The following is a 22221-nucleotide window of genomic DNA, read 5'->3' on the forward strand; positions in this document are numbered from 1 at the left end:
TAGCTAAAGGTGCTGAGATAAGGAATCTGACATGGTTAATTTATTGTGCTCTGTGTACAGCGGCAAGAATGCTTTTGCTAAAAAAATCATTTTGCTCAAGTCTCTTTCTTGCTCAGATCTAAGTAGCTGCCCACATCATTTGATTTCCCTCAGCAAGTTATTCTAAGCCCTCGCTGTCATTTCTGTTTCCTGCTTCGAATCTTCCTCTCCATCAGCAGGCTTCCTGTTTCTTTCCTTCGCCAACTAGCTGGGTGGCTAAGAGCCAGTCACTTGAGTCTCATGGTCCCTTTGTCTGTAAAATGGAGTCACTGGGGTCCTGGCCTCATATAGGGTGTATCAGAGTCGGGGGGAAGGTGTCCTGGGACATTTGAAAATAAAGCAGCAGCTACACTTGACATTGAGAGTAACCTGCTTTGGGCTCTGGTTTTCCCATTACTTAGGAATGAAAGCGAGTGGAGAGCAAGCAGCTTCAGTGCTCACATTGTTGCCACGTGATTCAAGGAAGAAATATGTATCTTTCGAGATCAAAAATAAAATTCTGTTTCAAAGTTACTGTTGCATCCATCTTTTTTTCTTCTTGATATTGAATTTATTTCAAAATTTCAAATAACACTAGAGGAAGGCATAAGATTTTTGTGGCTATCCAAAAAGCTGTGTTTTGTTTTTTTTTTTTTGAGTGACTTAAGGATTTCTAAGGCACTTTCTGGCTCTGAAAATCATATGACCTGTGAACATGTGCCCGTCCTCAGCTCAGGAAGCGTTTAGAGCAAACTTACTTATCTGCTTTATCCAGGCTATGCTTGCTCCCCTCTCCAGCCATCTCCTCTATCTGTAATATTCTTCTTTGACATTTCTGACAAACCCTGAGCCTCCTGGCTTCCCTGCCTGAGAGGAATTATTCCATCTGGACTGGACCGCTTCGTGCAGCCCGGGAGCCTCCTAATCTTTAAGGTATGGGGCAAAAGATAGATGAGAGAAGCCATGGTGTAGGAGTAGTAGTAAAAACAAAAATAATTTCATGATAATAATAGTAGTTAGCATTCGTTGAACTCCTTTTATATGTTAAGCATTCTGTGTTCATTATTTTACTAACTCTTCACAACCACCTATGAGGTGGGTGTTATTATTAACCCAGTTTTCAGAAGGGGAAACTGAGACTAAGAATTATAAAACTTGCTTGTGATGGTGACTAGTGGAGCCAGGGTTCAAACTGAGACCGTTCGACTTCCATGACCCATGTTTTCACCACTGTTCATAAAGATTTACCTGTGTGTATTCATATTGCTTTTGTCTGCGTCTGTCCCATCTTTCTGATGAGACTCCTGGAAGGCAAGTCGTGTCTCCTTTCGTTGTTTTATGCCGTGTCAGAGTGCAATAAGTGAGCAAATAACTTCTTACTGGCATTACCTCTTAGGGGAAAAGAATTCTCAAGCAAGCTGTAACTGAGACTATTTCCTGAATCAGAGTGAATTTTCCCCAATAGCAGGTACATCCCACACGCCATTGGGGTAACATCAAAGGTTTTGAAGGTTTAGTCATTTCTTGGCCGTGCTTCTGAGTGCTTGAATTGGCTAATAGGGATTCTGAACAGGAGAGAGACAGACAGCTCACTTAGAAGTTATGTTAATGGCTAATAAAGATTTTAGAATCATTTCCAACATGATACGATCAGTATCAAAGGACTGAGTTATTTTGGCACATTAATTTTAACTTGTTTTAATGACCTTTGGCCTCCTGCTTAATGCCAATAGAGGCAACAGATTAACTCCCTGTAAATAGTGGCTTGTCATGTCTTTTTGCTTAAGTCTGGGTTTTATGAAGAACCAAGATAGATATTTATTGATCAAGCAAATTACTGTGCTGTGTCCTCTAAAGCCCTTGGGATCAGTGTCTTAGTCCAGTAACACTGCTCCAAAGCTTTTTATGCAACCAAGTGATCAATAAATGTATCCTGACGATGAGACTGGTGATGATTCTGGAGTAAATGCTAATTTTAGATGTCTTAAAAATGACAGTCCTGAGGGCAGCTCAGTTATTAAGTAATTTTTGGGTTGTATTATATCAAAGGGAAATAAATGAGAAGAAGGATTGTAATCGTGTCAATTTCTCTGAAATACTAAAGATAAAACAGTGCCATCAGTTGCCCGCTCCTTTGTTAAATCGAAATGCAGCATTGCTCTTTGTGTCTTACTATCTCTCTGGGTCCAGGAGAAGCTGTGACATCCTATTTATCCTTCATCTCTCTGATCTCATTCAGAAAAATGTGACAATTCTGATTTTAGTTCTCTCTTTCAATCTTCTACCACTTTTGGAAGGGGTATCTTAAAATAAAGTGCCCAAAGGGAGGAAAGGACAAGATAAGTATAGGAATGACCCACGATGACTTCCTGTCCCTTGCTGTGGACACTAGCTCACCACTCCTTCCTTCTCTATTGTCCTGATTTTCTGTTACACGAGTGTGCTGGATAGCAAGTGAGTACATGAGCTCTGGATCACACTATCCAGGTTTGAATTTGTTCCGTGACATTGGGCAAGCTCATCTCTAAAATGGGGACAATAGCACCTACTTTAGACATGAGAACTCCTGTGAAGCACTTTGGACGGTAGCTAACTCCTAGTGAGCAGCCCCTGGATGTTAGTTACGATCAGTTTCTTTCCTTTTGAGGTTCTGGTTTCTTGGCCTACTCTCTTTGCCCCTTCCAATCTGTTCTACATAAGTTGATCAGATTCATCTTCAAACAATGCTGTTTTGATCTTATTATTAGCTGGTGAAGAAAAAAGAAAACCTTCAGTGGTTTCCCGTGGCTATCAAATTCAAATTTCTCATTATGGTATCTACTCTTCTATAATCTCACATGAACCTGTGGTTTTGACTGACGCTCCATTCTTCTACTGCTTAGGATGCTTTGAGTTGCAGCCACTGGGTTGACAAGCACGCTGGTGATTCTGAAAGGTAGTCTAGAGGACATTGTGGGAGGTGTTGCTTTGGTGTTATCCAGCACTCTGCATCTACTGTCTGCAGCGCATGTTTTATGTATAAATCCTATTTCTCTAAATGTTAATTGCCTCAAGGGCGAGAACTTGGTCTTTGTGTCTTTGCAGAAAAGATATAAAATAGCAGGCCTGAGACTGCTCCCCTTCGGCAGGCCTGCCTGCAGGTTGGCCTTTGGCTGGCATGAGGAATTTGGTTCTCAGAGTGCTGTCAGTTAACAGTTAACTGATAAGTGTGCTTCATTGCTTCATTGTGCCTCGAGTTTTGTGCAGACAGTACAGTTTATCCTTCCCTTCTGGGAGTCTCGAAGAATTTTTTTTGTTTGGCCCTGAGCTAACATCTGTTGCCAATTGTCCTCTTTTTTATTTTTCTCCCCAAAGCCCCAGTACATAGTTGTATATCCTAGTTGTAAGTCCCTCTAGTTCTTCTATGTTGGATGCCGCCACAGCATGGCCTGATGAACGGTGTGCAGGTCTGCGCCCAGGATCTGAACCGGTAAACCTCGGGCTACTGAAGCAGAACATGCAAACTTAACCACTATGCCACCGGGCTGACCCCTGGAATTTTTTTGTGTGGTAGGCAGAGAGTGCCTACATGACCAGCCCCGAATCAAAACCTCATGCATGAGTCTCTAAGAGCTTCCCTAGGCTGAATCATTGCACAAGTGTTGCTGTGTTTTGGTTTCTGGGGGACATGTTCCCTGTGTGACCTCTCAGCAGAGGGAGAGAGGATAAGGATGTCTGTATATGGGATCTTCCAGACTCTCCCTGTGTCTTTTCTCCTTACAATCTGGCTGTGTATCCTTACTACATTGATGTTGAGAAATCTTAGCTGTAAGGACAACAATAAGCTGCATTCTGTGAGTTCTAGTTAATGTCCAAATGTCAGAGGGGTCTTGGGTACCTCTGACACAATATCCTTTCCATAACACTTCTTTTTGTTTTTTTCTTTTGAGGAACATTAGCCCTGAGCTAACTACTGCCAGTCCTCCTCTTTTTTGCTGAGGAAGACTGGCCCTGAGCTAACATCCATGCCCATCTTCCTCTACTTTATATGTGGGACACCTACCACAGCATGGCTTACCAATCAGTGCCATGTCCGCACCCGGGATCTGAACTGGTGAACCCCGGGGCCACCGAGAAGCAGAACGTGTGAACTTAACCACTGCGCCACCGGGCCGGTCCCTCCATAACAATTCTTATAGTAGGTGCTCAATAAATATTTTGTGATTGAGTGTCACAAGTCTTTTAAACATTGGAGATGCTTAAAAAATTTAAACTCTTTGCACTATTTCCTATTTATTTTGGCACCTTTAAATTGTATCTATATATGACCGGCCAACATTTGAAATGTTCTTTATTTAAAAAGTGTTTAAAAAGTGTTCTTCTTTCACCGCCTGTGAAGAATGATTCTGGTTTTGCTCATTCATTTGTTTTCCTTCTTTACATTTCAAGCAAGGTTTGATGTTGCCAGACCAGTTCTTTTGGACTTTTGTGATACAGAGTCAAGGGAAAAGGTAGAGAGATAGAAGGAGTGAGGTCTGAGCACTAGATCTGGGAGAGTCATTTTGGCAGGAGGATCTAAAGAAGAGAGGTACATGAGAGAGCTTGTGTGATGTGAAGTAACCATATGAAAAGAAGGGGCCGTCAGGAATTTTGGCTGTGGACCAGAGTGCCCTTTCCCAGAGAAATGGAAAAAGAGAATTTGTTGTTTTGAAATTACTTCTTGAGGGCCGACCAGGTGGTGCAGCGGTTCAGTGTGCACGTTCCACTTCGGTGGCCCGGGGTTCGCCGGTTCGGATCCTGGGTGCAGACATGGTACCACTTGGTAAGCCATGCTGTGGTAGGCATCCCACATAAAATAGAGGAAGATGGGCACAGATGTTAGCTCAGGACCGGTCTTCCTCAGCAAAAAGAGGAGGATTGGTGGCAGATGTTAATCCAGGGTTAATCTTCCTCAAAAAAAAAAAAACAAAAAAAAAACAAAAACAAAAACAAAGAAGAAATTACTTCTTTGTTGTTGAGTTTTTCTTTGATAATGACCCATACCTAAGAGCAAATCATGGTTCATAGTTTAAGTCTTAAGTTTTTCATTGATTTTTCTTGAGAATAGGAATGACACCATTTGTAGTTCTACATTTAGCATCTGTAAATCTTCGGTAAGTTCTTGATGATACTCACTGATTGCCTCATTCCCCAGCATCTATTGAATACCTTTGATGGGCCAGGCACTAGGTGCGCGGATACAGAGATGAGCAAAAAGAAGTCCTTGCCCACATCATGGTGGGGAGGCTGACTTGCATCATGCATTTCCAATCCCGAGTGGTACATACTAGTGCGGAATATGGGAGCCCAGGGGAGAGCATCTCTCATGCCCGCTGGAGCATTGTTCCCAGCTAGGCTCCATGGTGCTCAAGGAAAAGGAAACCTGGTTGTTACCTAATTTAAGTACCAACTAGAAGAGTGTGGAGAAAAGGTACATGGCACGTGTGATGGGGAAGTAAGTCTCTAAGAGAAGGGCATCCAGTTGTCTTTCTGGAGCTCCTGCAGGATGCTTTTGCTGCAGATTTTTCCAAGGTCTGAGATTTAGAACTCAGCCTTTCCGGTCCAGAACCTTGACTTGGTGAGCCTACTGAGAGGGCATCTGCTTCTTAGTGGGGACTCATATTAGTGACCTAATGAGGCTGATGTGTCAGTGAGAGAATGACATAATAATTTCCAGTGAAAAAGACAACTGTCCCAGAAACCAAAATACTCATCAGCTTTACCATTATATTCTATTCCAACAGATAAACTTTATAGCAAATCAAGCGTTACCCGGGCTTGATGAGCACAGAATCAGAGCTAGAGGAGTCCATTAAATGACCTGTATGTTCTATGCTGGGGTAAAGTGGGCATTCACCTCTATTTTGGGGATAGCCTTGGCCAAGAGATGTTAAACTCAAAATCTGCTGGTGAAGACTCCTCTTCACCTGGAGAGAGCTTGGGTGAGCACTATCCACATTTCCCTTAGGGTCTCACTTTCCTTTGATTATATGAGCGATAACCACATTTGTTGCTGAGTCGTTTTTTAAAAAGATGTGTTTTCAATTGTATTATAGATCTTCCTTGACTTACGGTGGGGTTAGGTCCTGATAAACCCATTATAAGTTGAAAATATCATAAGTTGAAAATCCGTTTAATACATCTAACCTGCTCAATCTAACGTGCTTAGAACACTTACATTAGCCTACAGTTGGGCAAAATCATCTAACACAAAGCCTATTTTATAATAAAGTGTTGAATATGTCATGTAAGTTATTGAAAACTGTATGGAAAGGGAAAAACAGAATGGTTGTAGGAGTACAGAATGGTTGTTAGCGTATCAGTTGTTCATCCTCGTGATCCATGGCTGACCGGGAGCTGTGGTTCGCTGCCACTGCTCAGCATCACAAGAGACCATCCTACCGCATATTGCTAGCCCAAGAAAAGACCAAAATTCAAAATTCGAAGTACGGTTTCTACTGAATACGTATTGCTTTTGCACCATCGTGAAGTCGACAAATTGTAAGTTGAACCATTCTAAGTTAGGGACCATCTATATAAGGCAAATTCTACTTATCTTGGGGCCATTACTGCTCTTTAAGGGGACAAAATATATGTCAATTGTGATTATTAATTTTTAAATAGTTTAAATCATGGACCTCGGAGGGTGATCTAATTTCCATTTTGGGGATTTGGCAGAGGCGGGCATCTCACGGTAGGCCTCAGGCACATGCTGATGGAGGAGCCCAAATACATGTACCCAGCATTTCACAACCTTGAATTTCACTGGTTTATTCACCTAATGATGCTGGTGAAGCACGTATAATGCATTCTTTTCATTGTCTAAATATCAATTTCAGCTGCTGTTTTTACCTTTCTTTAGTTGCTGCTTACTCGATTTCTCTAGAGTTAGCATTAAAAATTTTTGCAAATATATTGGCATTAAGACAGAAGTGACATCCATTAGCAAAGCAGGCCATACAGTGGTTAGAATCATAAATTCATAACCTGCCTTTGAGTTTTCATTGTATGTTTATCAACACTTGATTTGTGCAAGATCACACATCTAGTTGGTGGTAGAAATGCCATAATTTTGCAATTTTGCAAATTTTGTGATATTATTTTGCATGAATCTTATCCTTTTATTTGTATTGTTTATTTGTATTATCTGATAGAGAATGTTCATTTATTGAGTGCAGGCCTTTGTGTCTTTATACTTGTACCCTTGGTGCGTAACATATTGCCTAGGGATGAAAAAAGATTTGTTGGCTAAATGATTAGATGATAATAAAAAAGAAAAACTTGGGTTTCTTCTTGGGTCCCCGTGAGATGTTTCTCCTACTGTATCACATACAAAAAATAAAGAGCATATTCATTATTTATTCAGCACATTTTATGCTCAAGGCAATCTGTTAGGTGCTGTATTGAACAAAGATGATAAAGACACAGGACTGTCCTAAAGATACAGAAACCATAAGATAAAACATACAAATGACTGTAGTGCAAGAAAGAATGAAAGTGCCCTAAAGGAGATACCAATGCATGACTAGAGCAAATCAGAGAAGGGAGCTATCACACATTGTGGGAGAATGAGAGAAGGCTTCAGGGAGGAGGTGACTTGACCTGAACCTTGGAGGAACATCTGAATTTCAGAGATAAAAATGAGCTGATAGGGTGGGAGGGCAGGGTGTGCAAAGGGACAATAGGAAACAGGAAGGTGAATCATTTTTGGAAACTGAAAGAAGTCTCTCTTAGGTGTGGTGTGTGAGCTGAAGTGCATGTGTGTGGAGGGAATGGAGCAAAGCAAGGAGAGAAAGTCAGGTAAATTCCCAGGCAGCTTTGCCTGTTCAGAGCTTTGCACTTGGTTCACCAACCTCTGGTTTTTGAGTATGAGAGTGACAGCATAGGTCATTTGGCAGCAGGAGGTGGGCTGGTTTTAAGGGGCAGGAGAATGAGACAGTGAGATAAGTTGCGAGGTGATAGCAAGAGTTCAGGAACAAGGCAGGGAGCAAGTGAACCATGGGGTGGCAGCAGAGACGAAAAGGAAAGGGCAGTGTGACAGCCTTAGTAAATGACACAACATGGGAAATGCAGGTCAGAAGAGCCAAAGATGGAGATGCCATTAACAGCATGCATTTCATACTTAGCACAACATATTAAAATTTTCTACGTAAACATTGATCTCCTCATTAGTCAGTGAGCTCCTAGAGGACAGGGCCAGTGGAATCTTCATCTCCTGAGACGATGATGGCAGATGCTCGGTAAAGGTTTGCTGGGTAAGTTGAATGGAAGTCAGGAGATTTAGCTTGGTAATGGCAGCTGCGATGTTGGTGGAAATAACATGATTTTTCTTGGAACATGCTGGAATTTGAGAATGTATTCTATTTTTCTGATGTAGTTTCTAGGAAAAGATTACAGAAAGAACTGGAGAAGACCCACAAGCTGATGTACAAATGAAGGCAAGGTAAAGAGTAGAGAGATTACTATACTTGGGTGTAGAGAAAATACGGTAACTGCTCCTTTCAAGATGTCAGGTGAGATTGGAGAGAAAATGCAGCATGGCATCCATCAGGGAAGGCTGGAATGTGGAGCGAAGTCTGGGTGGATGGGGAGGTCTGGGGTGGACATGTGGGCTGTGTTAGCCAGTAAAAGCCGGAGGGAGGGGGAAGTAGCCTGCACAGGAGGCAGGAAAGCCAGGCTGTGCCGGCTCTGAAGTCAGACCGCTCGAGTTCAAACGCTGGCTCTTCTACTGATTTGTTATGTGGTTTCAGTGACTTCACTTTCTCTTGCCTCAATTTCCTCTTCTGCAAAACGAGGATAATAATAACACCTGGGTAAACACATGTACAACCCTCAGAACAGAGCCTGGAATGGAGTAAGCACTCCGTAAGCATTAATTACTCTTCTTATTGAAACCCACTAGGACTGCTTTGTACGTGTTATCCCATTTAATCCTTAATCACTATGTAGGTAGGTGCTATTATCTTCATTCCACAAATGAGGAAACTGAAGTGCAGAGAGGTTTCATAATTTGCTCAGATTCACATAGCCACTTAGTGATAAAGCTTACCTAAGATGGATTCTTACCCAATCCATCTGGCACCCAGGCTCAGGCACTTTTTCCTACAACCTGCTGCCTAAGCTGTGGCGAGATCACTAGTGAGCTATTTTGATTTGGTCAGTAGGTACTAGGGAGCTGCAGCAGACCTTGGAGCAGGGGCATAATGTGAACCATCAGTATGCTGGGAATATTCATCTGGCAGTCTTGTGAAAGAGAGCAGGCAGGAATACTAGGGTGCTAAGGATCCAGACCAGAGGGGCTGAGGAAGTGGCAAGGTGTGGCAAGCTGGAGTCGAGCTGTGATAGGAGAACTGGCTGAATTTGTGCCTGATGCACACGAGACGGAAATGGTAGCATAGAGTAGAAACTGACTAAAGGGGCACGTACGGGGGTGGAGCTATGTGTTTCAACTTGCAAGTTTCAAACACAGGACTCTAAGAAAATGTTGCTATCATAAGTGGTAATGAGGAAGTTGGGAGGGGAGCTGCTTTAGTAAATGCTCCCTTCAAGAAAAGTGTCTTTAGAGGAACCAGCTCAGAGAATAGTGTCTGAGCATCAAAGTGGGGCACTTGATTATTCCTAGTGGCAGTTTGGTTCTGATGCGAACACCTGGGTAGCCTCAGCTTCACTGTCAATTCAGCTCTGCTTTCCTCTTTATTACGGAAGGAAGCCGATGGATGGCTCTTCTCTTCCCTGGAGTAGGATGTTTTCTGTACACAGTCAGCATGTGGCCTCCTTTCAAGAAGGAGGTTTACACCTCGCCGTAATTCTCATCCATACTGAGGGCAGTGATTTGCATTTGGGGAGTTAGGGAAATCAGTTCTGTTGACTTCCTGGTTTCTATTTCGGGCCTCTGAGCAGAACTTCCCATCTGAGTGGGACCAAGCAGCAAGCACAAAGCTGGAATTTTCTCCTGAAGTTGATCTGTCATGGGGATAAAGTAAGTTCACGGTCTGGGGTGTCTGTCTCACCCTGCTCTTGAGGTGTGTCCTTCAGCTGCTCCTGTCTTTATACTAAGGGAGTGAAACGAGGAAGCTTTTGGTCTTTTCCTGCAGGTCAGTCCCAGAGGTTCAGTGCAGTGTTCCAGGCACTCGGGGGTTCAAAACATGGTGCTCAGAATGAGCTCTTGACCAGATTTGGAGATTGCAGTGGCTTCTGCCATTGACAGTTCCTAAGAATACTGTATTTTGGATTATCTACTTTAGGTTTCCTGTCTGAACATTTTACTTTACCTGCTAGTGTGAAAGGGTGAGGGAGGAAGGTCTCTTCAGTTTCGCCTCCCTTCCTCTCTCCTCTTTCCCTCTTTCTTTCTTTGTAATGAAACATTATGTTCACTTTCATTATCTTATTGCTTCCTTCATTGCATCCTGTGAGGTGGATATTGTCATCCCCACTTTACAGAAGGGGAGAGGTTTCAGTGAATTGTAGTGACTTGGCCAGAATCACTCAGTTAATCACAATGCTGAGACTGAATCCTCAGCCTTCTGTCTTCAGGTCTCTTGTGCTTTCTTTTTCCCAATCCCACATCGCTCTTCTGGTGGAGATTGTAGGGTGCAGGATGCTGACAGAGAGGAAGGGAAGTGGTGGCTGGGCTGAGAAGCCTGAACAGACCTCATCTACTATAGAATTGTGTACCCTGATTAGCGAAATAAAGAATGCTAAGTAAATATATCGCTGTGCAATTCTTCAAGCGTATAGGTCTCCTTTTGTGTCACAGACTTTAGGACGATGTGACCAAGAGAGTCATTCACTGCATGCAAGGAGAATAACTAAAAAGTCAGGTGCGGGTCTGGCAGTAGTTCACACCTTGTACTTAGGTGACATGAGTTTTTCTGTTGGTTGTTGAACTGAGGATGGTAACACTTGCATTTCCCCGGCTCCCCAGATCCTGGCAAGACAAATGGACGGTGGGAAATCAGTTGTGAGATGGGGTCGATGATGAGTATCTGGACTTTAACATCAAATAAATCCCAGGGGTAGGAGAAAGGGCTTGGAGTTAATGGCTGCTTAGAAGAAGCTGGGGAGGGACCTCTGCTTCTCAGGAATGAGTGAGAATTAGGACAGGGGCAGCGAATGAGGCCCGTGGAAGGCTTGGCTGCCCGTTTCACCTGGCACATCTGTGGAATGACCCCATTTGGCCAGGGCTCTAAGAGGGTTCCTTTCGTTTCAGAGGAATCCTCAGGAATATACATGTAACCAAATTGTCCTGACAGTTAACTTCAAGGGACCTTATGTGCCAGGGCCTCGGGCTGGCAGACGTTTTCCTGATGCTCTCTGTGAGCAAAATCTAAGCCAGGCGGTGCCCTTTCTTCCTGAGTCAAGCCCCTCCCTCTTTATACCCAAAGCAGAAGTGGCAAGGAGGGTGATAATCTGGGTGCTGGCCCCGGGCTGCTGCCCACGTTGCTATGAGATCCTGCTGTTGTCTTTCTGGACTCACTCACACATGACAGGGAGTGAATGAGGAAAACCAATATTGTGGCAAGGATGGGCTGGCAAACATGGTCACGGCCGGTAGAAGTCTCTCACTGGAGCAAGATGCTGAGAGAGGAGGATTTTGAGATTTGGAAGGAATCTCGGAAGTCTCCGTCCTAGAGCAAGGGATTAAACAAAGAAAAAACACACTCTGGCTCGATTATGGTCCGGGTGTGGGGTTTATATTCCATGTAACTGGCTGAGGGAAATGGGGTGGGAAGAGAGGGGACCTGGAGACAGAGAACAAAGGAAGTGCTAAAGAAAGTAGTCTGGCAATTGACCAGAGGCCGCCAGGCTGCAAGGCACAGTCCTCCAGAGAGGGCTCCTGTCTCTGCACATCACACCAAAACAGACACGCCATGTGTTCTAAAAAGCCTGTGAGAGAATTTTTGTAAACTGAATTCTGTTTTGGGGACATGAGGGAATATCACCACTTAAAAGAACTTCATGGGAATCACTTTAGAAAAGCAAAGAATCATTTTAGGGAGTAGACGCTCGACAATCGGTTCAGAATCTCTGCATTTTAACGCATTTGCTCAAAGCAGGATTCAGCGTTTCGCCCTTGCACCGGGCAGAGCAAGTTTTCTCTGACATATATGGCCTGCACAGTTCTTCACGGAGAGTAGTGATTAATTATTTTCCAGCTATTTTTACTTTTTATGTACTAAAAGTTGGGGGAAATAATTTCATAAAACAGAATTTAAACAACATGAAAAAGTTATTTTCTTTAAGGAGCTGTGCTTTTTCAGGGAAAGTCCGTCTCAGACAGTTACCAAGGGACAATCCTACCAACAGAGACACTCAGCCTCTAAGTCTGGCTTTTGGAAAGTGAATGTTTATTTTTTTTTCTAAGCAGGACGCTGTGAGCTCAGTCATGTACACTATGAAAATAATCGGTGTGTGTTAGTCCGCCTTGTGCCAGATTTCATACTTGTTGAAAGGTGATTGGATTCAAACCAGCGTATTTAAAGGTCAACTGGTTGTTCTTAAACAGTGCAAAATTTTAACTCTTACATTATCGTGGATTTTGACCAAATGGCCATTTTAGGAAGGAGGAGAGACTGTGTAGTGCGTTTTAACTTTCTGACCTTTTTGTTCTTAAATTTTTTAAAAGTTCTCAGGGCTTTCTTGTGGATGAAAAGGGTCTGAGAAATGAGTTCTCAGCTGGCATTTGGAAATGGGTAAAAGTAGAGACTTCGTTCTTTTTGAACTACTAAATTTAGGTCTGGGCTCTAATGGGACAGTATACATCCCATAGGCACAATTTAAATGTCAGGCTGGAAGTTCCCTCTCTTTTTTCAATAAGTACCTCAGATTTGCCAGGAAGAGCTAGTCATACCCCTCTGTCTTCTTCCTGTCTTCCCAACTTTGAGCCATTTTGTTAGTTCCTTGAAAAGGTTGGTGGAGAAACCATTATCTATTCATCAGTGTTTAGCCCAGCTATTTGATGTGAGCTCCAATTCTGGAGTGCGTATTTCACTGGCTTTGGGATTTTGATGACATTTTTTCCCCCCAGTGATTTTGGATGCATGGGTAAACGGCTAATTTTGTTGATCTTCAAAGTACCTTCTGTCTACCAGCCTTTTTGCTGAGTTTCCCAAAATAAGGCAGGGGACTGACATGTCTCAGTAAATAGGGTGAGTTTTAGTCAGCAGATGCTAACGCTGCTTGACTTGTGGACTAGTGTCCTGGTGAGTCCCTAGAAACTTTTCAACATTTCCTTACGAGGACTCTAGTTTGGAAGCTACAAGAGCAGTGACTTTCTTAAGGAAAAAACTCTCTGAGATTGACCTTGGACATTTCCACAAACGCCACACAAAAGTTGACAGAGAAAGGCAATCGGAGTCCAAGCATCTATCTGCCTTGAGTTTGTGTGAACTCTTGTAGTTCTAACTAAAGCAAATTAAAGTTACCCTCGTAGAATTCCACTTTGCAAGAAGATAATCCAATATTCTCTTCTTTCTTAGTTGCTTCATAGTTTGCTCTTAGTTCTTTTCTTTCTATAGACTCCACAACTGTTTAGCTGTGAGACTATGTGCCAGTTACTTAAAAACTCTGTGCCTCATTTTCCTCATCTGCAAAATGGGGATAACATTACGTACCTCAGTGTTACTGTGAAAATTAAATGAGTTAATTCATGTAAAATGCTTGGAACAGTGCCTGGCATAAAATAGATGCTCAATAAATGTGAAATTTTCATTATTTTTGCTATAATTCTCATCTCTTTTACTAAGTGCTATGCCATATGGAGATGTTTGACCAACAGGATTTCTTTTAGTTGAGGCAGTAGAAGTCCAGGAGTGTGGGTTAAAGCTGCTCTCCTTCTCATATTTTTTGCCTAAATGCCAGCTCAGGTTGGCTGGGAGACATCATAAAGGGGACAGTGGTCCTGAACCAGAGACCTGGGAGAGGACATTGCCAGGGTGGTTCTCGAGGGAAATGATGGAGAGCCAGATGTGGTGGCAGGGTGACTGTTGAGTCACTGAGGGAGAAGTTGGAAGACCAAAGCAGGTAAAAAGGAAAAAAGACTATGGCTCAGGGATGGGTTTCAGAAGGGGACCAGTAGATGGGAGCCAAGAGGAGACACGAAGAAATGTCCCCTCAGACAGCTGTCCTTTATCTTCACTCACTGCCTCTGCAGCCCCTTCTGCCCCTTTTAATCCTCTCCTTGAGCCTCTAATATCCTCCTTGAGCTAAAGCTCAGTTGTTACTAAACTGAGCTAAAGTTCAGTTGTCACTGAACTCTGCTTACTTTCATTGAGAATATTGTTGTCCTCATAGTTAATTTCTTCCCCAATTAACTCACTCATTGAGAACCTACAGTTCACCATCAACTAATTCAATTCTATTCCATCACAAATATTCACAAATCTAAGGTTTACATCTGAGCTAAAGCAAAAATGATATAGCTACAAAACTCATGCTATGGTATGTACCAGGTGTTATAACATTTACTGACACTTGGAATTCTGTTGGAAAATAGTTTCCAGAGCATGATTTTTCAAATATTTTTGACGGCAGTCAACAATAAGAAACAGACTTTTACATCACAATCTCCATATACATATACATATATTCATGTGTGGCTATGTGTGTATATAGCTTAAGCAAAACTATCATGACACAACGCTTCATCTTACTGCGCGCTACACACTTTGATAATTTCTATTGGATTGAAAATAAGGCTGTCTGTAACTCACTAAACACACAATCTGCAGTTTGAAAGGCCCTGATCTAGAGTGCTATCCAGTGGTTGCCTCAAGGTCTGCTAGACTGTTCACCTTCCATGCATGAAAGAGGGCTGTGGCCATCTCAGTGGCATTTGAGGGACTTACTTCTTCTTATCTTGATTTTTAAAAAAGGAAACTCACGTCAAGAACTGGTACATAAGCTGCAAAACGTAATTCCTCCTTCCCCTTCTGCTCTTTCCTAATAACTATTCTCTCTTAATTCCCCCAAAGAAAACACTCTCCTGATTTCTGATGCCATACATTAGAAATTTAGAAAACATTTTTGAAAGAAATTAAAGGAAATCTGAATAAATGGAGGGCTATACCATGCTCATGGATGGAAAGATTTTATATATATGTCTGTCAGTCATAATGTCAGTTCCACCATAAAGTCAATGTTATCACAATCAAAATGCCAGCAGTCTTTATTTTTTTAATGGAGACTCACATTCTTATTCTAAAATTTATGTGGAAATATAATTAGCTAAGAATGGCCAATAGAGCTCTAAAGAAAAAGAACGAGGAGTGAAAACGTACTCTGTCAGATATTGATACCTATTATACAATGTAATAATTAAGACAGTCAATATTGACACAAAGATAGAAAAATAGCCCACAATGCTGGTCTTATACATGTTTTGTTAGGTATATTTCTATATATTTGACATTTTTGATGCTATTGAAAATAATGTAGTTTTGTAAATTTTAATCCTGTTGCTAGTACCAGAAATACAATTGATTTTTCTACGCAGCCAACTTGCAAAACTCCCTGACTAGTTCAAATACTTTATAGATTGTTTTGAATAACAAAGTCATATTATCTAGAAATGTTGATATCTTTATTTATCATTTTCCAATCCTATATCTTTTGTTTGTTTGTTTGTTTTTCTTTGCCTTTGGCCTTTGTCTGGGCCTTCCAGGACAGTGTTGAATAGAAATGGTGATGGCAAATATTTTTTTCTCTTTCCTAATCTCAAAGGAAAAGTTTTCGACATTACAGTATTAAAAGTGAAGTTTGCTGTGGCGTTTTAAATTTTTTTGTAAATATTCGTTATTAGATTCCTAGATGTTAAATTTTTATCAAATGCTCTTTCTGAATCTATCAAGATGATAGAGATTTCTCTTTCATTCTATTAATCTGGTTAGCTACAAAGAATTGATAGTTTGAATGTTAAATTAACCTTGCATTCCTGGGATAAACTGAACTTACCCATGGTGTACTATATTACTGTCAATATTTGTTAATGTTTTATTTAAGATTTTTGCATTTATCACACGAGAGAGTCTGACCTGAAATTTCTTTTCTTTTAATAACTTTGTCAGGTTTTGGTATCAAGGTTACGCTAGCCTCATAATATGAGTTGAGGAGTAGATATTGGATATTTGTGATTTTTCTTATCTTATTTCTTCCTTGGTCAGTCTCACTAAGGGTTTATCAGTTTTGTTAGTCTTTTATTAGGCTTCATTGGTACGCTCTACTGTATTTTAAAAAATTTTCCATTAGTTTCTATTCATATTTTTTATCATTTCTTTCTGTCTCTTCTTTGGGTTTAACTTGCTGTTCTTATATAAGCTCTTGAGATAGATCCTAAGATAACTGATTTTCAGGCTTTTTTTCTTACCCCAAATATACAGCTAGACTACAAATATCCCTCTAGGGTCAGTTTAGCTATATCACACAGATTTTTCTTTGTAGGATTTTCATTTTTATTTAGTTCAAAATGTTTTTACATTTCTGTTGAGAGTTCTTCTTTGATCTAAGTGTTCTTTATAAATGTATTACTGAATTTCCAAACATATGGGGATTTCCGAGTTATCTTTTCGTTCTTTATTTCTAGCTTAATTCCACTGTAGTCACTTAAAAAGAATATATATTCTGCTGTTTTTAGGGCTGTGTTCTATATATGTGAATTAAATAAAGTTTTTGAATCATATTGTTCATATTTTCTCTGTAATTACTGATCATTTTTCTGTTTATTACATCTGATAAGAATATGGTGACCTCAGCTTTGCTTTGTTTGTTTGTTTGTTTTCTGTCCTTTCACCTTCAATATTTCTATATCCTTTTATTTAAGGAATGGCTCTTTTAAAAAAATTTTTCTTAATTTTTTAAATTAAAAAAAAATTTTGCGGGGGGAAGTTTAGCCCTGAGCTAACTGCTGCCAATCCTCCTCTTTTTCTGAGGAAGACTGGCCCTGAGCTAACATCCATGCCCATCTTCCTCTACTTTATATGTGGGACGCCTACCACAGCATGGCTTGCCAAGCAGTGCCACGCCCGTGCCCAGGATCCGAACCTACGAACCCCGGGCAGCCGAAGCGGAACATGCGCACTTAACCACTGTACCACTGGGCCAGCCCCCCAAGGAATGGCTCTTATAAGCACATATAGTTTTTGTTTAATACAGCCTACCAATTTTTGTTTTTTAATTGAAATATTTAATCTGTTTGTGCCTTATGTAATCATTGATATATCTGAGTTTAAATCTATCATCTTATTATTTGTTCCCCATTTGCTTCATCTTTTCTGTCCCCCTTTTCTTCTTTTTCACTTTCTTTTCATTTGAAGTTTAAAAAAATTATTATTATTATCTACTTTTCCCCATCTATTTGCTTGGCAGTTATAAATCTTTTCTATGCTTTTAGTGGTTAACAGAAATTATTACGTCCATTATTGACTTATTAAAGCCTAAGATAAACTATTACTTTTGCCATTTAACTTTCTATATGTATAATATGTATATATATATCTGAATATATATATTCTGTCTCCATCTATATCCGTATGTATATATCTATCTCCCATTGGTTTTGCTTCTCTGGAGAATCATGACTAAGACAACAAGCATTTACTGAGTCTCTATCAAGGCAGTGTTCTGCCTTCCTGTTTCAGCTTTCATTTGTAAGCAAATGCCCTTTCCTGGGTATATTTAGTGCTGCAGTTTTTGTATTTCTGTACTTCTTGCTGTTTTATAGGTTTTGCTCTGTAAAATGGCCCCCAAGTACAGTGCCGAAGTGCTGTCTAGTCTTCCTAAGCGCGAGAAGGCTTAGTGTGCCTTGCAAAAGAAGTATGTGTGTTAGATTAACTTTGTTCATGCCTGAGTTATAGTGCTATTGGCCATGTGTTCAATGTTAGTGAATCAAAAACATACATTAAATAAGGTATCTTTAGACAGAAACACACATAAATCAAGGTGGTGTATTGGATGGTTGATGAAAATGTTGTGACCAGAGGCTCACAGGAACCTAACCCTGTATTTCCCCCAGGAGCAGTGGTTCAGTACAGCTACGAGTTGCTTACTGACGGGATATGTTCTGAGAAATGCGTTATTAGGCAATTTCATTGTTGTGCGAACATCATAGAGTGTACTGAAGGGGAAGAAAACTTGCCACCCCAAAATATGTCTCTTTAACATAGGATTATTTTAGGCTGACTGTCTTTAAGAAAAAAAAGACTCAGAAAGTTTTTCTTGTTACCTCCCCCTTAACTGCCTAAAAGAATTCAGATAAAAAAACCTGTCTCAGGAAGTGAGCTACCACCTTAGCATAACATGAACTAGGTGGTAGACAGTGAGGAATGTAGAAAAGCCTATTTATTGGGCTACCTCTGTGTTCTTCTGTTTCTGTGTGGCCGAACACTTGTTTTCTAAATGTTTACTCCTTTTCACCCACCTGTGAATTTCCTTCCTTCCCTTTGAAGTCCCTGACTCTCTCTATCCCCCAAATCTTCTTTTGTCTTTAGCTGAGGATGATATTTAAGGTGAGGGTTTTGTCCGTTTTGGCAAGTTACTCAGTTTTCCCGAGTTTCTCCCATGTATATATGTTATCAAAATTTTGTTTGTTTTTGTCCTGTTAACCTGTCTCATGTCAATTTAATTCTTAGACCAGCCAGAAGAAGCTGGAAGGGTAGAGGAAAATTTCTCCCTCTCCCACAACGAAGCTATATGGTACTAATCTTATGGGACCTTGTTGTGTATTTCATCTGTCATTGACCAAAATGTCATTAGGTGGCGCATGACTGTATTCACTAATTCAGTGTTCCCAGTGACTTAATAGAATATAACTATTATGAATAAGAAGAATCAACTGTATAAACATTTTGTTTAAGCTGAAAATATGGCCAACGAGTATGTATGTTTAGACATTTTGTAGAATTATAGTCAACCCAAATAAAACGGGACTACTTTTATTGAATTTTGGAAGACACTCTATTCTCCTTTGTTTAGGTTAGTTTCTTTTAGCAGACATTAACTGCTAAATATGTCAAGTAAGTCAGGTGCAGTTGACTTAGATACAGCTTGTGCCCTGAAGGAGCTCCCATTCTACCATGGAAGGCAATGAGCTATGTGCAACCAAGAGTATTGATGTTGATTTGTATTCCTGGAGCAGATATCAAATAGAAAGAGTCAGAGAAGGTCCAGGCTGTTCCTGAACATCAAGGAACCCATACAGAGAATAACCATGGAATGTCCAGAGAGCAGATATCTACAACATGTCAGTGAAGGTTGCGCTTATCTTAGAGCTCCAGGGATTTACAGATGGAAAGGATCCTAGAGGCTTGGTATGGGATAAGGACCTAAGCATGTGTAGACATAGAGCTAGAACCAGAAACCAAGTCCCGTGGTTCAAGTTGAGCCCTTTCCCGCTAAGCCATGGCTGCTCTACGTGCTTAAACTAATTATTGGGGTCTAGGTTTACAAATGAGCTCATGTTCCAGAAATTCCACTTAGGTCTGACGTTTAAAGTCAGTCTGAGATTGTTTTAGGATGAGCTCCAAGAGGTCTATTTTGCTGTGTTTGAGCATTTTTATAGGAAAAGTTTCACAGATTTCATCTGATTCTCAAAGGAGTTCATGATTCTGAAAAGTATAAGAACTTGTGTTCATATTCAGAAGTCAACTTTGTATCATAAGTAGTAAACTGGATTAGGGTTAATAGTGCCTTTAACATTGTATTTTGCATCCCTATCAATTTGGTAGAGTACCGTCTTTTTTTTTTTAAAGAAAATGCTCATCGTTGGCTAGAGTGTGGTGAAACAAACCTGCTTATACTGTCAGTGGCAATATAAATTAGTACAAAATTTCTAAAAAAATCTGATACCTTTTGACCCAGGTACCAAATTTGCCCTTCAAGAATCTATTCTAAAGAGGTAATTAGAAAATTGGACAAAAAATTATGTACGAAGATATTCATACCATTGTTGTTCAAAATATAAAAACTAAGAATCAAAGTAAACGTCTAAAAGCTGTTTGGATTTTTTTTTTGAAGATTAACCCTGAGCTAACATCTGCTGCCAATCCTCCTCTTTTTGCTGGGGAAGACTGGCCCTGAGCTAACATCCATGCCCATCTTTCTCTGCTTTATGTGTGGGACGCCTACCACAGCATGGCTTGACAAGCAGTGCCTAGGTCTACACCTGGGATTCGAACTGGCGAACCCCAAGCCACTGAAGCAGAACATGTAAACTTAACTGCTGCACCACTGGGCTGGCCCCTAAAAGCTGTTGTTTTAAAAGATGATTTAATATAATAAACTGTCAGTGACAACACATGTGTGAAAAAATGTCACTAAATCTATAGTGTAATTGGGATTTGCACATATGTGACTAGAAGAACATGCGTTAACAGAGGTTATCTCTTGGTAATGGAACTGTAGGTGTTTCTTTTCCTTCTTTATTTTTTTCTGTATTTTTCAAATTCTCTAAAGGACCATATGTTTTTATAATCAGAAAAAACGTTAAATAGCATTTTGTCCCACTTGGCCTGTGACTTACCTAAGGGAAGTCTTGTTCTTTCCTCTTAGTTTCTACATTTCAAAATGTCTCATCGCTTGTTTTGGCTGAAAGTTAAAATGGAAACTCAGTGATTTCATATTTCTTCAGTTACAGGCCCCTTTCTTCCCATGGTGTCATTTCAGCTTGAACCTTTGTCCTGAGCTCCCTCGCCAACCCTTGCCTCTCTCGTGTCCTCCTTTTTGTTCTTTCACGGATTTTTTTTTTTTTTTAAATTTCAAGCTGTCTGCTCTTCTTTGCTGGCATTAGCCTTTTCTCCTCTTATCTGTTGGGGATGTGATTTTACCATTCGTTTCAGATATTCACTCACCTCCTCCTTTTTTCTTTGTTTCGTTACCCTGGTTTTTCACTTTGGAAGGCGAAAGAAGCGTTTGTGGGATAGTCTCTTCCTTCCTCAGAGCCTTGGTAGTACTTTTGTGTTGATTTTTAAATTTTTATTCTTTTTGGGGGTGCACAAGTATTTTCCCACTATATGAGCAGTAAATCTGTACATGTGTGTACACAGGTGAGAATGAATACATGTGCTCGTGTGTGTGCATGTATGTGCAAGAGTATGTGCACGTGTGTGTGAATACATGTTCTGTCCTTCCAGGTCAGGAACTGTGTCATTTCCTATCTACTCTGCAGAAGCAGGCACTCCAGGAATGCTGGTTGCCTGTTGGCCTGTGTCTGCTCAGCGACCTTTCAGAGCTTGGCGCCTAGGTCGGAGACCGTAAGCACAGGAGGCGAGTGTCCTAGTCCACTTTGGCGCTAGCAGGTGTCTGTACTTTGAAAGCTTTGATGAAGATGATGCAAACTGGTTTGGCTCTATGGGCTTTCCAGCTGCTGCCAGGCTGGTTCCCAGCCAAGCAGAGTGACTTTTAATCTCTCCCAAAGCCTATTAACTAGCAAAGAGATACAAATATTAGATAAGATAGTGGAATTAGATTTATACATGCGTGAATGCAGGACTGAATTAAAATGACACCTCGAGAAAGGAGCTAAGGACCAAATTAGGAAACTCTCTGAGTCGAAAATCAAGGCTAGGATTTACAGAATGAAGATTTTTACATGTAAATTGGAATTCAAAGTAGATATTTGTAATTGGAGTACTATGCTTACTTTATTTTCATAAATCTAAGGTCTGGCTTTAACGTTGGCTCCAGGGCGGATCTATCCATCAACATTGAGCCTTGAGAACTTGCCTGATGAATCAAACCTATGAGGAAAAGAGCAGGCAAATGTGACACTGGCTTGCACGGTGCAAACCCCCGTGGCTCCATCATAAAGGGCTCAGCTCGGTGGCTCCTAGTGGAGAAAAACATACCTTGAAATGCCGCCCGGGATGCGGAGCTCTTCGTTCTCTATTCAAAAGGCAGAGCTGGGTAGAGAAAGGAATAGCTGGTGAGACAAATGCTTTCCTCTCATGCTATTTTCTTAAAACCCAAAGTCACATGCATGAAAATTGGACTTTATTAAATTGACTTGATTGGAAACAAGCATGCAAATTGTACAAAATTCCAAAATGTGCCAAAACAGCGGAGAGAGAGCCCTGCTGTGTGTGGAGGCTGATGAACAGTGCTAATGCCGTAAGTGGCCCTTGCCATGAATGGCCTTTGGGAAACACTGTGAAAAAGTTGATCTTTTCTCCCACTGCCCCACTTTCCACTTTCTAA

At 40.8% G+C, this 22221-nt stretch overlaps 1 protein-coding gene across 4 annotated transcripts in view; it reads left to right on the forward strand.

Moving 5' to 3' along the window:
- The first annotated feature begins 729 nt into the window (after positions 1–729).
- PDE4D (phosphodiesterase 4D) overlaps positions 730–22221 on the forward strand; it is a 1369870-nt gene continuing 1348378 nt past the window's right edge. Inside the window, exon 1 of one of the 4 annotated variants that reach the window (XM_070587537.1) lies at positions 730–951. The gene's annotated coding sequence lies outside the window, so the exon portion shown is untranslated. Of the gene's footprint in view, positions 952–9932; positions 10016–22221 lie in introns of those variants that run through there. The other 3 variants (XM_070587535.1, XM_070587543.1, XM_070587538.1) reach the window with 3 other exon arrangements.

The sequence above is a fragment of the Equus przewalskii genome, chromosome 20, assembly GCF_037783145.1.
Source record: "Equus przewalskii isolate Varuska chromosome 20, EquPr2, whole genome shotgun sequence".
In the NCBI taxonomy this organism is placed as follows: domain Eukaryota; kingdom Metazoa; phylum Chordata; class Mammalia; order Perissodactyla; family Equidae; genus Equus; species Equus przewalskii.